This window comes from Atractosteus spatula, chromosome 2 (genome assembly GCF_055471065.1).
Source record: "Atractosteus spatula isolate fAtrSpa1 chromosome 2, fAtrSpa1.hap1, whole genome shotgun sequence".
Lineage (NCBI taxonomy): Eukaryota > Metazoa > Chordata > Actinopteri > Semionotiformes > Lepisosteidae > Atractosteus > Atractosteus spatula.
The window spans coordinates 40,385,724-40,401,809 of NC_142707.1; positions in this window are offsets into that span (position 1 = coordinate 40,385,724).

Here is a 16,086-nt window from a genome sequence, read left to right on the forward strand (position 1 = left end):
CATAACAGAGCACATCACGTAGTCAATAACATCCAAGCCACAATGTATAGTTTCACACTTCTGCAATCAACATTTTAGTTATGCTTTTTCTTGTTGTTTTTTGCTGAAAGTTTAATTCTTTCACCCATAAAAATGTTTAGTTTGAACATTCAGGTTTTAATTAAAAACATTTACTTTTATGTTCAAAATACTGTATATGACCCTGACCCTGGAGACCCACATACTGAACCTCTCTAGCTTTAGATCCCAAAAAATCTTTCAGTTTCAGTGTCATTGAACATTTAACAGACTTAACAATGTGATTAATTTAAACCTTTTTATTGTTTCCAGTTCTTAAATATCTGAAGGTTTCCTTTTATTGATTCAATTTTTAAGTAAATTAAAATCCCAAACTTTTGTGTAGAAAAAACTTCCAAATATTCTAACTATAGTCAAGCAACTTCATACTTCAACTTATTTATTAAAACTGCATCCTCTTAAAATATTCAATAACCCTGAAGGGTACTCCTTTTAAGATCCATATAGACATCTGTTTCATAGATTGAAGTTGGGTATTTCATGCTGATGAGCTCCAATAAGAACTAAACAGCTGTGCATTACTGTTAACTTTGACTTTGCATACACAAAAGATAATGTAAAACATATTCAATAAACTGACCAAGAGAATTCTTTTAATGGAAGATAGATAAAAAAACGTTTATACCTGCTATTTTTGGAGCAAAAGTTTATTAGTACCTTAAATTAATATAGTAACTAACAAAAAACTTGAATGATTTTCTTCTTCCAATCTGTCATCATGACTCGTGCAGCTTAGCTCAGTAATATGTATAGATAATAGATGATAAGTATAGATAACCTTCTCTGAACCTTCTCTGAAGAGACCATGTCCTTCCCACAATGCGGTGAACAAAGCTGAATACAGTGTTCTAGATGTGGCTGAACCACAGGCATTCTAATTACTATTTCATTTGCTTTTCCACAATACCTAGATGATGACAATGATCCACAACACCTAAATCTTTTCTGTGCTGGATGAATTCCACTCCATACCACACACTACATAATTATAACCCACATGTGATTCCTGTCATACAGCACCTTTAATTAAGTTACATTAAATTTATTTTGCCATGTGTTTTCCAATCATATTGCCTCATCAAGGTCTGTGTGGGTTTTTCTAGCAGCTTCAAATACATGCCACTACAGTATGTTAGTTTCATCATTAAATCTAGCATGCTTACTTTTGTCTACACATATTGTATAAAGTTACAGTATTTGTCCTTGAAACAGAAAATACTGGATATAGTGTAATGAAGGTCTAAACAATAACTTTGCAGGTCTGAAATAAGGATGCAGTATTATAAAAGATAAAACAATATAATATATTGTTATTGTATTACATTATCATATTTGTATTATATGATCCATCTATCCATTTTCTGAAAACATTTTATCCATGGAGGAGACAGAGCCTAACTCTGCAGATACAGGGCACAAGACTTTACATTTAAATGACCTGAATAAGACAGACAGACAGAGAACAATCTGGAGATGGAAATTGGTCTGGACACTAGAAATGAAATCACTTGGAGGAAAACCATGTGGAGATGGGAAGCATGAACATTAAAACTCCACACCCCAATAGAGAAACAAAGAAGCCAAGAACTGTGAGAAACAAGAGCTCGGCTTTATATTCCTAAAATGCCAATGAAACATTAAAGACCACCTGTGGGCAAACTATGGCCCCCGGGCCAGATCCGGCCTACCAGCCAGTTTTAACCAGCCCTTGAGGTAAAAAATAAAAGAGTCAATATCCGCCATAGAGGAACAAGTAATACTGTAGGTTTATTCCATGCTGAAAAGAGAAGAAAGAAAACACAACATTTCAGCCGTGAAGCCTTCTTCAGGTGTGAGAAAGACAGGGCAGTAAGCAAAGGTAATGTAGCGGGAGAACAAAAGCTGGGAGAGAAGAGGAGCGAGAGGCAGGAGCAGGGGACAGAAAGAGAGGCCAGTCAGGAGGTGTGAGTGACAGAAGGGGGCAAGTAGCCCAGGGAGGAAGAGAAGGTATGACAAACTACTACAGCCTTTGCTCCCTGGGCCAATTGCCCCCTTCTGGAAAACCTGAAGTAGACCTTCTAGAAGTGGTGTAATTCTGGTCAATAAACACTTTTGTTTCTTAATGTATGTTTAGGCATAGCTAATAGCTTTTCACTTTAGCAGTCATTGCATCTAGAATGTGATGACACTTTCAGGTGATGAACTAATATCATAAATAGTAGAGCGGTGATATAATCCTGTATCTTTTAGAAAATTTTTGCTCTCAATACATTTTCAAAATTTTTGATCTATAAAGACTCATTTTCAAAGATATTCTAGTGAAACGACTGTGAAACAAATTTTTAAAACTATTGTTTACTTCTATTAAACGTAAATGACGTTATTACCTGGTAAGGACTGGCTCCCTTGCCACCTTGTATTGGATAAGCAGTTTGAAAATGGCTAGATAGATATTCATATTACCTGTAAATCATTTCTGGTATATATAAAATATTATTTAAAACATCGTACACCTACAAATGACATTATTGATATTAAATCCAGTTTTGGTATCAGGCTTCTTACAAAGACCATCCACCAGGAGGCAAAATTAATATATGCTCACTAGGTCACATATTCCCTGTCCTGGTCCTTCTTTCAGCTTTAATTACTTTGGTACCCAGGGAGGAGGAAATCCCTGATCCTTTTCCTTAAAAAATAAATGCAGTAGCTCTGGTGAGAAAAAGAAAAGCTAGTTATAAAAATAGGCTAATAAATGTTTCAGATTATTAACCTTTTTTTCTAAGTGGATTGAAAGAATGCAATTGTGCCCACATTAAAAAGCGTCATAAGAGACTCACTATCCACTAATGAGGATTTCTCTCAAATGCAACACACGCAATGCCCTGAAGTGCTGCTTTCAACTCTACCTTGATCTCCTGCCAAGAATGTGCACAGGATACAGTGAGGGAAGGATGTAGCTTTAGCTTTCATTAATTTACCTATTCTCTCAAAGAAAGGGATTTAGAAAGGGTGGGATTATTTTTCTGGTGAATGTAAATATGCCTTATTTTCAGCTTTATGATATTAAGTCTTAGATTATTGTGAAAATGTATTTTGTCTCTTTGTCTTTTATCCAATCATAAACATATCCCGTGTTAGTACCACAAGACATTACCACATATGAAGTACTGTATTATTGGACATTTCACCACAGGGGTTACCTACAAACTCGTGGTTATTATCCTGTGGTATTCTGTAAATATTCTTGTGGTAAACTGTCCCAAAATTCAACATGACATTTCCTGTTATATCAGTCATGTGGACTATTCCCGTTTCAACATTACTGACGGATTTATTGTGTGATAATTATTTATTCACTGAACAATTATTTCCAAGAAAAAAAAACATGATTTTTATGATTTCTATTTTACAACATGTAGTCAGTGATTACTTCAGATTAATTTAGAAATAACTGTTTTGTTCATTCAAATTTATATGGATAGTTTACCGCAGCATACCTTAAATTCTCTGACTATTCTAATCATATTCAGTTGTTTTGGCATGGGAAAAATGAATATATTCATATAATTTCATTCTATTGTTTTGGTATGATACAGTAAATTTCTAATATAATTTGTGCTGCAGAATCCAATGGTGAATTTAGCAGTTACTACAGGAGTACTGCAGAACACCACAACACTTTTTTATAAGGGTCTGACAAAAATGTGATTTTCAAGACTCAAGAGAGCCCTAGCAAGGCTAGGTTAATTTAGTTTACGGTTTGGTTTTAAAAAGGCTCAAACCAATTGTGGTTTGTCAATGATATACTGCTCATACCAGGTATGATAAACTAAATGTACCAGTAAACTAATAATTTATTTTCTTTTTAACATTTAAAATACTGCATTGTACTAAATAATGAATTGTTGTGTTGAATTGTTAAAATGCAGATGGCAATGAAGGAATGTAACTACTGTAGTGAGGAAAGCAGAACAGCTGAAAAGCCTTCCATACATTGAAAACTCCTTGTTTTTGACAGCACAGCATATCACAGCATAGGCCCTATCCATACTATCCCTTTAAACTATTGTGATTGTGTCGGATCTGATAGGGTGCTGCCTGAGTACCGGTCATTTCTTTGCGGTGTGCCGGTGTGTAGAGGTTTCTTTTTTCTGGTATAGGAGAGAATCCTTTCTGAACAAGGAGAATAGATCGTCCTTTAGATCAGTGCAAGTTTTGTGTAGCCAGCTTGGAAACACATTCGGTTCTAAGCTGATCCCCGTCTGGGGGCTGCTGGTGATCTGATTAGCGTCCGGTGTGGTAGCTGCGCATTCCCACGCGCCGCGGAGTAGGAGGTGTGTTCCACTGTCACACTATATTAGTTATTCTATAATCACAATAAAAAATTAGTACAATGGATATTGTTTGATACTGTACATGAAAACAGTACAGAAGACCTTTTCAGGAGACAATCTCACACTTGATTCTAATGATTCCATCATGGTTGGTTATACCATGTTATACCATTATACAAATATGCAAATTTTATAACAAACATGTATTTATATTTACTCGAAAACCCACTCTGGGATTTATGCTTATTATTTATCCTAATCCTTATAATCTGGATTTATAATAACCAAAGTATCAATTTTTGTTTTGCACTGTTATTTGTCCACACTGTATGCATACTGTATACAGTACTCTGTATTCTACATACTGTAGTCTGCAACTGCTTTACAACTGTAAGATGTACAGGTATAGCCATTCAACCTTTCAAAATGACAATTGAACCATTCTAATTTATATCAATTTGTCCTGATTGTTAGAAAGATCATTAAACAATTGCTATTCAATCTTGTTTTTGCATTTCCATTGTATAAAGACACTTTAAAAATTATATTCATACAAAAAGGAAATATTCATACTCTGATGAGTTTAATGCTGATCCATGGTTTGCTTTGTTAAAAAATCATTACATTAATTTTTAAAGCACCATGGAGAAAAGAAAACAACTATAAGAACTAAACGTGTACTTCTTATAGAAGCTTATACTGATACAGAGACTCTCATCTTCATAAAGGTCTTTGATGAATTTTTAGCATGTAAACCTTGAGTCAGAGTTCATCAGTTTTGACAGCCTTTTACAGAATACGTAAGTAGCTGCCAAGTATTTTAGTTCAAAGCAGTAATGCAGAGAACTCCAGGGTATGTGTAGCTCAGATTTTTCCATGTCACTGTCAAATGCTGACAGAATCAGTATCATCATTCCCTGAAGGTGTCATGCTCATGTCGTCATATTATTCTGAAAGGTGTTCCACAGTTCAGGCATGGTATTCTATAGCTTGAAGTTTCTCTTTTACTTGTGACGTTCTGTGGAGATGAGACACTTGCCTCAAAGAAACTCTCTTTTTGTGCTAAATATAGTAAAAGACATGGAATAAATTAATTTATACGTTGCATGATCTAAGGTTCCTGCAATGCTGTGTTGGATAAAGTGTTCAGAAAATGGATGGATGGATTATCTAACATTCACAAAGCAGAAATCTTACAGCTTAGTTTGGGACAAAGGAATGTCTCCATAGATTTATACTTTTGATGACTAACTCACAAATATCAAATATAAATCTGCTTATTTATGCTCAGTTCTATTCAACACAGTGATGGTTGCATATGCAAAACAAAGACCTTTGTGCTTCTCAGTGTTCTCAGTGTTTTGAAACAAATGTCTCTTTTGTCTGAATGGGGATGTTTCAGCAAGTTTCCAAAGGACTAAATGACCATATACTGGACTTATTTTATGCAGGGTGCTTTGGTGGTCATACACAAATGTAGCTTTTTGCATAGCTTAGTCTGAAATTGTTTTCTTTTCTATTTTTTTCACTCTATTCATTGATAATAAACCCTTTCTAGAATTTAGCAGACATAAACTGTTTATCAGTATGGATTCTACAGTTGTTGTTCATATATTCGTGTTTTCTAATTAACTATGGAGTTTCTTTTATGAACTTGAAATTTGTGTTCAGGACATATCATTTTATGGTGAAACAGAAATAAGTAAATGTGAAGTGTGAGTTAGAATTGGACATTAGCTATTGCTAAAGATAGTTTGCTTTCACACTGCTAGGCTTTGAAGTAAAAACATTAGAATACCCCTCAATTGCACCAAGACCACCTTTTCAAGTAAGCCTTATTTCACTAATTTAGCATACACTGTCTGAAACAAACATTTTATACAGTGAACACCTAGTAAAATAGACCATACGAACCATTGTAGCTGAGCCCTGATCTGAAATATCCTCCCCAAACAATCCAGGTATGAAAGCCCATAACAGTTAGCTCTTATCTCACTCAGTGTGACCTTATGTTGCCAGTGAATATACATTCACATAAGGAACAAGTAATAGGTTTATTCCATGCTGAAAAAAAGAAGAAAGAGAACACAACGTTTCGGCTGTGGAGCCTTCTTCAGGTGTGACATTCATATAATGCTCCTTCTGATCCAAGACTCCCAAACTGTAACAGCTGAAACCTAGTAATCTAACCATCTATGCACCTTTCACTGATGTGGGTGCATCTGCCAATGCAGTTAAACTTTTGACACTGCTAATGAATTATGTAATTCTTTGTGTTTATATTACCTCTAAATTGAAGTGGCTTACAATATACAGTTTCATGCAGGAAACAAAAAGGGAACACAGGAAGGGAAAAAGGGCTTTCTGAATTAACATTTAATCACAGACTTCTAGAAAGGGAGGAGTACTAGACAGCTGCTCTTCTGTTACTTTTATTTATCATTTCAATATCACATTTTTATCTTGTATTCTTGGAGAAAGGAATGACAAGGAATACAGCTGCTTTTGATTTTTTATATGGTTTTCATATTTGTAAGCCCATACTTAACTTCAAAGAATTTTTTAATAATCCAGAGTTTGACGTACATTTCTTTTAAGCTAGCACTTTGCTGTGTGTTCTTTTTCATTTTACGTTTCCAATACACAAGTTAGAAATTGCTTGCTGTCTCAAGGACAACACCCCAGCTGTTTCCAGAATGTTTTGTCTTGTGTGGTGGTGGTAGAGACATACGTTTTATCTCTTTATTTTTATATTACGGCTCACTAGAATTATAGCTCTAGATTGAAAATCAGTAAAGTGTCATATTTAACATCATGTCATTTGTGATCACGATTTTGACAAGAAGGTCTATATCAAGAGAATTTGCTTTACATTTTGCTTTCAAGGCAGGTAAACCAATATAAGTTTACACAATATGTTGTGTAGGTGTTGAACAAGGTTAAATTTTGGATTTACAGTAAGCAAATGGATAACATTGATCTCAAACTGAGGTTGAAAATCTAGAGTGACCTTTGTCGTGTGGGAAGGAGAACTACTATATTGAAATACTATTATATTATACTAATACTATAAATACCATTATTTATACTATTCTATATTGTGTTTTCTCTCTTATCTTTTCAGCATCGAATAAACCTATTACTTGTTCCTTTGCAGACTACGCATGCTGACTCAGCTACCCACCTTAACTACTATATTGAAAGATAAAGATGTTACTGTATCAATGAATAGAAACAGCTTTGAGGGTTTTATCAATATAACACTTGTACTTTTGCCATTAGTACCAACAAGCTGACTCCTTAAGATGGCCTTACTCACTGATGATTCCATTAAACTATCACCACCACAATGATACTCCTTTTTGTAGGCTTTATTGAACCCTTCATGTTTTCCATTTGATTACAGGTGCTCACCAAATAAGAACTAGGATTCTTCAGAAAATATCACTCTTTACAAGTGGGCTATTGTCTATGTTGTCTATGTCTATGCAAACCGCTGTCAAGTATTTATTGTGTCTCCAGGTTGCATTAAATACTGTACTAGTAACTCTGTAATTGGGTTTGTGGATACAGCATGACACACAAATGCATTTCAGAAGCTATAATTTCCACTGTGTGGAAGTTGTACATCACGGGGTCCTTACAGGGTCATTATAAGATATTCTCTTATCTTATTTTTTGTTTTAAAAAGGCAACATTGTTTTTGCAACTGTTTTCCAAATACTAAAATGAAGATAAATTCACAGTTTCTGACATGTGACATTTGTACCAAACTGGGTTCCATGTTTTTAAATGTATACAGTAAAGCTCATGAAATTAAATTTTAATTAAATAAATACTGAAGACCGGAGTAATACCAAGTAAATAATTTGCTATATTATTAAGTATACCTTATTGTTACTAAGTCTGAATGCTATACAAGTAAAAGTAGTTTTGCTTTCTTTTGTAGTATATGATGAGAATAAATTACTAGAGACAGATTTGCAATGTATTTTTTGTGAACCTGGCAGAATTCACTTTTGCTGAATGATTAATAGGTTATGGTAGGATCTGCTAGTTAGCCAGCAGCCATATCACCCTGCAACTCACAATTAGCAACCCACTAAAGCTAAGCAGGTGTGAGCCTGGTCAGTACCTGGATGGGAGACCTCCTGGGAAAAACTACAGTTGCTGCTGGAGAGGTGTTAGTGAGGCCAGCAGGGGGCGCTCACCCTGCGGTCCAAGTGGGTCCTAATGCCCCAGTATAGTGAACGGGACACTATACTGTAAATAAGCTCTGTCCTTCGGATGAGACGTAAAAGCGAGGTCCTGACTCTCTGTGGTCATTAAAAATCCCAGGGTGTTTCTTGAAAAGAGTAGGGGTGTAACCCCGGTGTCCTGGCCAAATTTCCCATGCCTCCTAATAATCCCCCTCTATGAATTGGCTACATTACTTTGTTCTCCTCCCCCCCCCCCCCCCAACTTCAACAGCAGGTGGAGCGATGTGCCTGTTGGAGTATTTCTTGGTCGCAGTTAATGGCAACGTGAGCTCAAAGATTTGGTTCAAACCACCAAATGGAGACTGGTGTGCTGACAAGTGGACCCTGCTGATGCAGGATTAACGCTAGGAAAGAGAGAGAGAGGTAGGATCTGCCAAACTGAACTCATGCAATGGAACAGGCAGGCAACATATACTTCTTGAGCCCAATATTCTTCCTGCTTGATTGGATGCCCTTCTTTGACAATGTTTTTGTTGTGTTGGATTACTGTCAACTTTACAGCAGGTGTAAAACAGTAAAAAACAAACTGCCTGAAAATCACTGAAAACACAGGATACACAGAACACAAGTTGCTACACGTATCAAACATAGGTGCTTCTAGTCAGTTGGTGATGCTACTGTGGAGTAGTGATAGTAAATTCCCCAGGAGATACATGTTTTGATATTGCTGCCACCAATATTCCCAAAGCATGTTCTATCAGTTTCACTGAACCATGACATTGTTGCAATATGATTAGAACTGGCAACAATTTTGAGCAAACTTATCTCATCATTTCATAGTATCATCAAGTTAGAGACTTTTTCATTGTCCACAATGAAGTGGGTAACAAAAATACCCGACTGGCTTAAGAATATTATAATTGTCACTTTCCTGTTTCTTTTTTTGGCATTTGTGACAACTATCCCTGTAAAAACTAAACCGTCCACTGTGTCAGCAGACATTGGTCCCCAAAGCCATTGTATATCATACACACACAACTGGTCTTTCCATTTGTTCTTTTCAGAACTATAAATCCAATTTGTACTAATTTTTTCTATGATATACAGTTAGTTCAATATTGTGCTGTCTTTTTCTGAAGAATGTCACGTTTTTTGAAAATACAAAAATAATACAAAAAATCTGACATTTCATCTTCTGAGCTGCAAAAGAACAAGCAGACATTAATTACACATTGAAAAGTAGAAAAAAGAGAAAACACTACATTTCAGATTGAAACACTGAAGGCTCGCTTGAACCTTCTTCAGGTGTGAAGGCTCCACAACAAAAACATTTTTATTCTTTCTTTCCCACTTTTTAACATGGAATTAACCTACATTTGTTCATTTTAAAAACACAATTATTGGTCTTATACAAGTAAAAGCTGGGTACTACACTTGCTCTTCCAGTATCATACATAATGCAATTGAATTACAAAGATGTTCAGTACAGTTAATGACAGCAAAATTAATTTTATTGACTAACCCTTACATAATAAAACATACAGTTTTATGTGGTGTGTTAATTTTTTAGAGTAACATTATAATTATATTGTGCTGCTCTTCAACTTTGAAATTTATTGCTGGTGCAATGTGGTAAAGCAGTTTCCTAGGTAACTTCCTAAGTGGTTGAGATAAAGCTCACTAATCCAAGACATAATAACACAATTAGAAGTGATTATTCTCAAATGCCCATTATTTTCTGCTCCATTGGTAATGTAATTAAGATTAGATGTAGAAAAAGCAAATTTTACATAATTTTTAAGAAGTAACATATCCTTATTTCCTGCCTTTGTACTGCATTTGCAACAAGGAAATACGTCTGGTTTCTGGCAAAACTTTTTTTTAATTTTTCTTTAGTAGTACCATGAGTGAAATAATCTAAAAACATGAAAAGCAGATTCATCAGACTGATTTTCAGTGCAACAAAATTGCAAGATGAATTTAAACTATATAATCTAGTTCTAAAATTAAGACCTTCCTGGAGTCTACAAGATTATTCCCAATGTTCATATTTATTTTCTCATTGCTATGTCTTAATAGGACCTAATAAGAAATATTAAGACAAAGCATATAAGAGACATTGCTTTAAACATTGTGTTATGCAGAGTGTTCTATCAAATTTATTTTATGGGAATCCTTCAAGCACATGACAAGCATTACTTCTGCAAGATCTAGAACATTGATGGGCTGCCAAGAACAGAGTAAATATCTTTTTTTAACTTACAGTAAAAAAACTTACATTAAAAAAAATTATTAACCTTCAAGTGACACATTTACTGCTTTAATTTGTATATTGGCTTGACTTTTGAATGAATGCATTTTGCCCTACAGATACAGAGGACACTTTAAACAATCCCCAACCTGACCTATATAAATATAGAATCTGTCTAACTTGTATGACCGCCTGTTTGATTAAACTGATTCAAATTTCTTAAATACATTACTTACTAACAATATTTTTTAGACAGTGATTTATTTTTGATGCTTACGATACGTCACAAACAGTTCTTTGCGGACCCTGTGAGGACGACACAATCCAGAATTGTGAGGAAACGCTGGGGAAAAAGTCATGCAGGAATACGGGGATGAAAACAGGGGGGGCGTGTCCATGCAGTGCTGGTGATCTGGGGAGGTGTGGCTGAGGCAAACAATCCAAAGAATAAGTCCAAGCAAAAATCCATGGCCAGGAACAGGTGCCAGGTCGGGACCGGTGGGGGGAACAGGAACAGGAGCAGGAAGCTAAAAGCATAACGGAGCCAGGCGCAACCAGGTCCCGGGCTCGCACGATATGGAAATCAGATGCAGAGTCAGGATTAACGTCAGCACATGGCTTTTAAGGTGGACTGGGAACAGGGTACAGGTGCACAAAATCAAGCCGAGGTGAAAGGGCCAGAGAGCCCTTAAGGAGGAGGGACTATAATCGTGACAGATATTAAAGATAAGCTACGCAATCGTTCATCACAATATCAGTACCTAGATGTTTACAGATATATTAACAGAATTTACAAAGAGGAGTCCTAATAAAGATTCTTGTGTTATTCTCTTAATGACATCACCCCAGTTTCAACATTAATCTATTTCTGTATCTTTGTTTTTTAATTATAATTCATAGAATATCATAAGCCCCTGGCAATTTATTTTTCTTAAATGATTCTAGTATCAGAAGTACTTTTGCATCTTCTATGCTAATATTATTTAATTTAGAAAACTTTCTTTTATTTCATGTTAAACAGTAGAGTGAAATATTCATTTAATACACTTGTCATTTCCCTGTCTGGCTTGAGATATTTAGAAAAATACAATCTACCAATTAGTACCAATAGATAAGTAAAGTGATTAGAAATTCTTATTTACATTGACAACCTGGTAAAATACTCATTTATACTGTAGGCAAAGGTTTTTGTGTTTAAAACCTTGTTCAGGGGTACAAAAGCAGCACTCTGCCTGGAATTTGAACAAATGACCTCCTGTGTACAATCCAGATCAACAACACCACTACCTCACAGAATAAACTCTTAGAACACTTTACTATTACAATTGTATTTTGTTAATTATGATTTCTAACAAATAGCCCAAATAATGTGGCAAAAATATCACTGAATAATTTTAGTTGGTCCACCCTCAGAAGCTAGACATTATGGCAGGATGCTCACAGGTGCCTGTGATGTTTTGGGAATACTCAGTGGTCTTCTCAAACAATGTGCATTTTCCTCTCTCTCCCTTTGGTACAGCAGCTTCTTGCAGCTTGAATTGTGCTTCCTGTTGTGTTTCCTGTTTATTTAATACACTAACCACTACTTGTGATTCATTGACATTGTGTGATACACCAGCAGTTCTTTGGCAGTGTTTTTGATTAGGTTATTAACATCAGCCTTCTTTCCCATAGAATAGCATTCTGAAAAGTCTGGTCTGCTACTAATTGTCATCCCTGAGGAGCAATGGGATATACTGTAGGTTGTTCCGGGCCATCCCACATATGTACAGTACCATTTTCATATAGGATAGCATATATAAATGTGTACCGTCAGATACTGTCAGATACTGTCAGATTTGACGTTTTCTAAGAACATTTTTAATCAGTACACTATTATAAAATCAAATTACAATGTTATTTTCACATTAATTTACTGATGTGATTAGTCTTATTACCAAATCTTAAGTCTGTAGTCTATATTTACCATACTGATAACATTAGCTAATGGTACAGACCATTACAAATTTGATTTTTAAGTCATAAGCAACTCAATTATCATAACTATAAGGTGTCTCTATTGTCCAAAAAAAATAACTTTAGATCCAGTCAGGAGTTACAAAGAAAAAAAACTATACAACAATTTAAACAAGATGTTTGTGTTTGCCATGTAAGAGTAAATTAAAACACTAGGTAACTTAAATCATTAAAAAAAGAAGAGTCAATTTTTCACCCACCTATTTTGATTAATTTTATTATTTATTTTTTACGACTGTTTGGAGAAATATCCTGTTATAAACAATAAATTGCCCACAAGCTATTAATTCTAACATTTATGACTCATTATTAAGATATTATGATATAAGGTAAACAGATAATTCATTGTTGGTGTTTCTTACAATGGTATTTACTGAACAGAGAGATTACATACTGTAATTTTAACATACCACAGGATATCTGGCTGTCTGCACTATTTGCTATCTTCTGAAAACTAATTAATACTTATAACTGACTCAAATCTTCTAGAATTTGTAAACACATGAAACTTAAATATACTGAACAAAGACCATTCATTTACGTGGGTTGATCCAGTAAGGTTTTTCTTTTATATTCACCTGTAATGGTATTATTTCATTAAATGCATGATATCTATTTTCTGCAGTCTAACACTATCATAAGCCATTTTCTGGGAAATTGGGGAATTGGTGCCTAACAAAGAGCAGATGTGGATTTTAAGGGAACAGAGTATTCATTAACTTCAATGGATTTCCTAATACGACAGCTACCATATTTCATTTTCCACAAGGTAAGACCCCACGGACCCTGGAATGCTAACTGATACTTCCACTCTCCACCACTTCTATAGGGGGTGCAAATGGAGTGCAGGATACAACAGATTTTTAAAAGGAAATCAATTAATTCAAACCATTTAAGGTATGGCAATTATGTGAGGTTTAAAGCAAGGTCAGTCACAATACATGAAAGGATGTCATAAGTTTGAATTTTTGCAAGCATGAAAAGCTGAGCATGAAATGAAAGAAGAGAAAGAGTAGAGGAAAACAGATTCATTCCTTCATTTTTAAATTTATGAGCTACTTTCTCTGTGTTCCTGTACATTTAAACAGGAACAGCTGTGCTCTATAATGTGGCATTCTGCAGTTCAGCTGGTATATCACTGAAATAACTGAAGGTGTCTTAAGATGCAGCATTCTGTTCCTTGATTGCACTAAGGAGTCAGTGTTCAGGGCTGCACATTGATGTAAAACATTGATTAAGGGGATTATTTTTAGGTATAGAGGAGGGTTTCAGGAGTTCTTAATGTCTAGAACTTTGAACTATAGAGGGTTCCAAAATTCACATATTTATAATGTCTAATTGTTTTCCCCCAAGAAATGGCTACATTAAAGACCATGACATTTATAAATCACAGCTGTTCACACATAACAAAGCTAACAGACAATAAGTAAATGTAGATTCTTGCCACATCAGCCTTGGTTACCTAGTGTAGAACAGCAGCTATTGAATTACAATTTTTTCCTTTAATGGGGGAAGTTTATACTTTATATACTAGAAATGTTTGCGTTTGTGTTGATTAGGTGCTCCCTGCACCAGCACTATATAAACCAAAGTTCCATCCATTTACCTTTAAATTTTGAATTTAAATTTAAATTTACCTCCATTTAAATCCATTTACCTCAAACCTGATGCTGTTGTTGCCCATTTGAGCAAAGTGAAAGTTTAGAATTTTTTATTTTTCTTAGGAAGACTAAGGTTGAGGTAGCAATTGTCATCCTCCTAATAGTAGAAAAAACGAACAAATAATGTTCAGGTAAAACTCAAGCAAAATGTGCTAAATGTCAAACATAAAGATTTAATAATTACCTCAAATTTAAGAGGTGCCCTCTGCCACCACTTAAAACCAAGAGCAACAGTGCTACTGTACACTGAGGCCAAAATTGATCTGTGAGAAACATGAGCAAAACTACTTGCCACTAAGTTAAGGTTACCAGTTGCCAAAGACTATGATTCTGTCAACACAAGACATGGATGAGAAAATGGTGTGAAGAAGAAGGGTTTAGCTTTCCAGGCCACTAGAAACATTGTAATCAATGAATTACCCTTGTAAAATGGATATTAGAAAGGCCAAGAGAGAAATTGAAAGGAATAGGAGGTGAAAATTAAATCACAAAACTGTCAAGGATGTAGTAAAATACATTTGAGACAAATTATTGACCAATATGTCTGAATATAAGAACTTAACTATGTAAATAATTGTCAAATAGGAAATTGTCAAAATGGATTTAGAAACAGTAGGACTTGTTTAATCAAGTTGTTTTGATTAAAACAGTTTTGAGTTCTTTGAACAAGGGACAAAACAAGGGACAAAAGTAATGGATACACATACTGTATGATGTAGTGTGTTTAGATTTTCAGATGGCTTTTGTTCACTAATAAAATATTAATTCTAAAAACGGAAGTCAGTAGGTATTAAGGAAAATGCCTACTTGGTTGAATTGGTGACTAAACAGAAAAGAGATAGTACAGAGAAGACATAAATACTTAAATTGTGGTGATGCAATTTTTGGAGTACCACAGGTATCTGTGCTAGGACCGCTGCTCTTCTTAATTTATATCAATGCTCTAGATTTCAGTATAGAAAGTAAATCAGTCAAATTTGCAGAAACTGTAGAAGCATCAAATCAAATTAAAAAAGAGATACATTTCATAATGGGTAGATAGCAACTAGTACAAGATCAGGGTGTTGAATGCACGTAGTAAAAACGTAAACTATAAATACAATATTGGAAATGTAGTGCAAGAAGAAACCATTGATGAAAAATACTTTTTATGACGTTTATTTTGACATGCCATTTACATTTTCTAAGCAATCTGGGGAAGCAATTATAAATGCACACAAAATACTAAGGTATATAGCTAAAACTGTTAAATTTAAATCAAGAAGTGTTTTCATTTCATACACACTAGTAAGGCCTATTTTTTTAGAATAGTATGTATATTTGTGGTCACCATATTACAGGAAAAATATTGCTACTCAGGAATCCATTCAGAGAAGAAAAACAAGATACATTCTGGGGCAGAACCTTATTTAGTCTTGAACAAAGAAGACTACACATTGACAAAGTCAACTCAGCTGATTTTATCTGAATGAACAATGAAAGATGAAGCACATCGAAACATGTCAATACTACATTTAAAATCGAGAACAGGAAGCACTTTTTTTACACAAAGGGTTGTGGGAGTT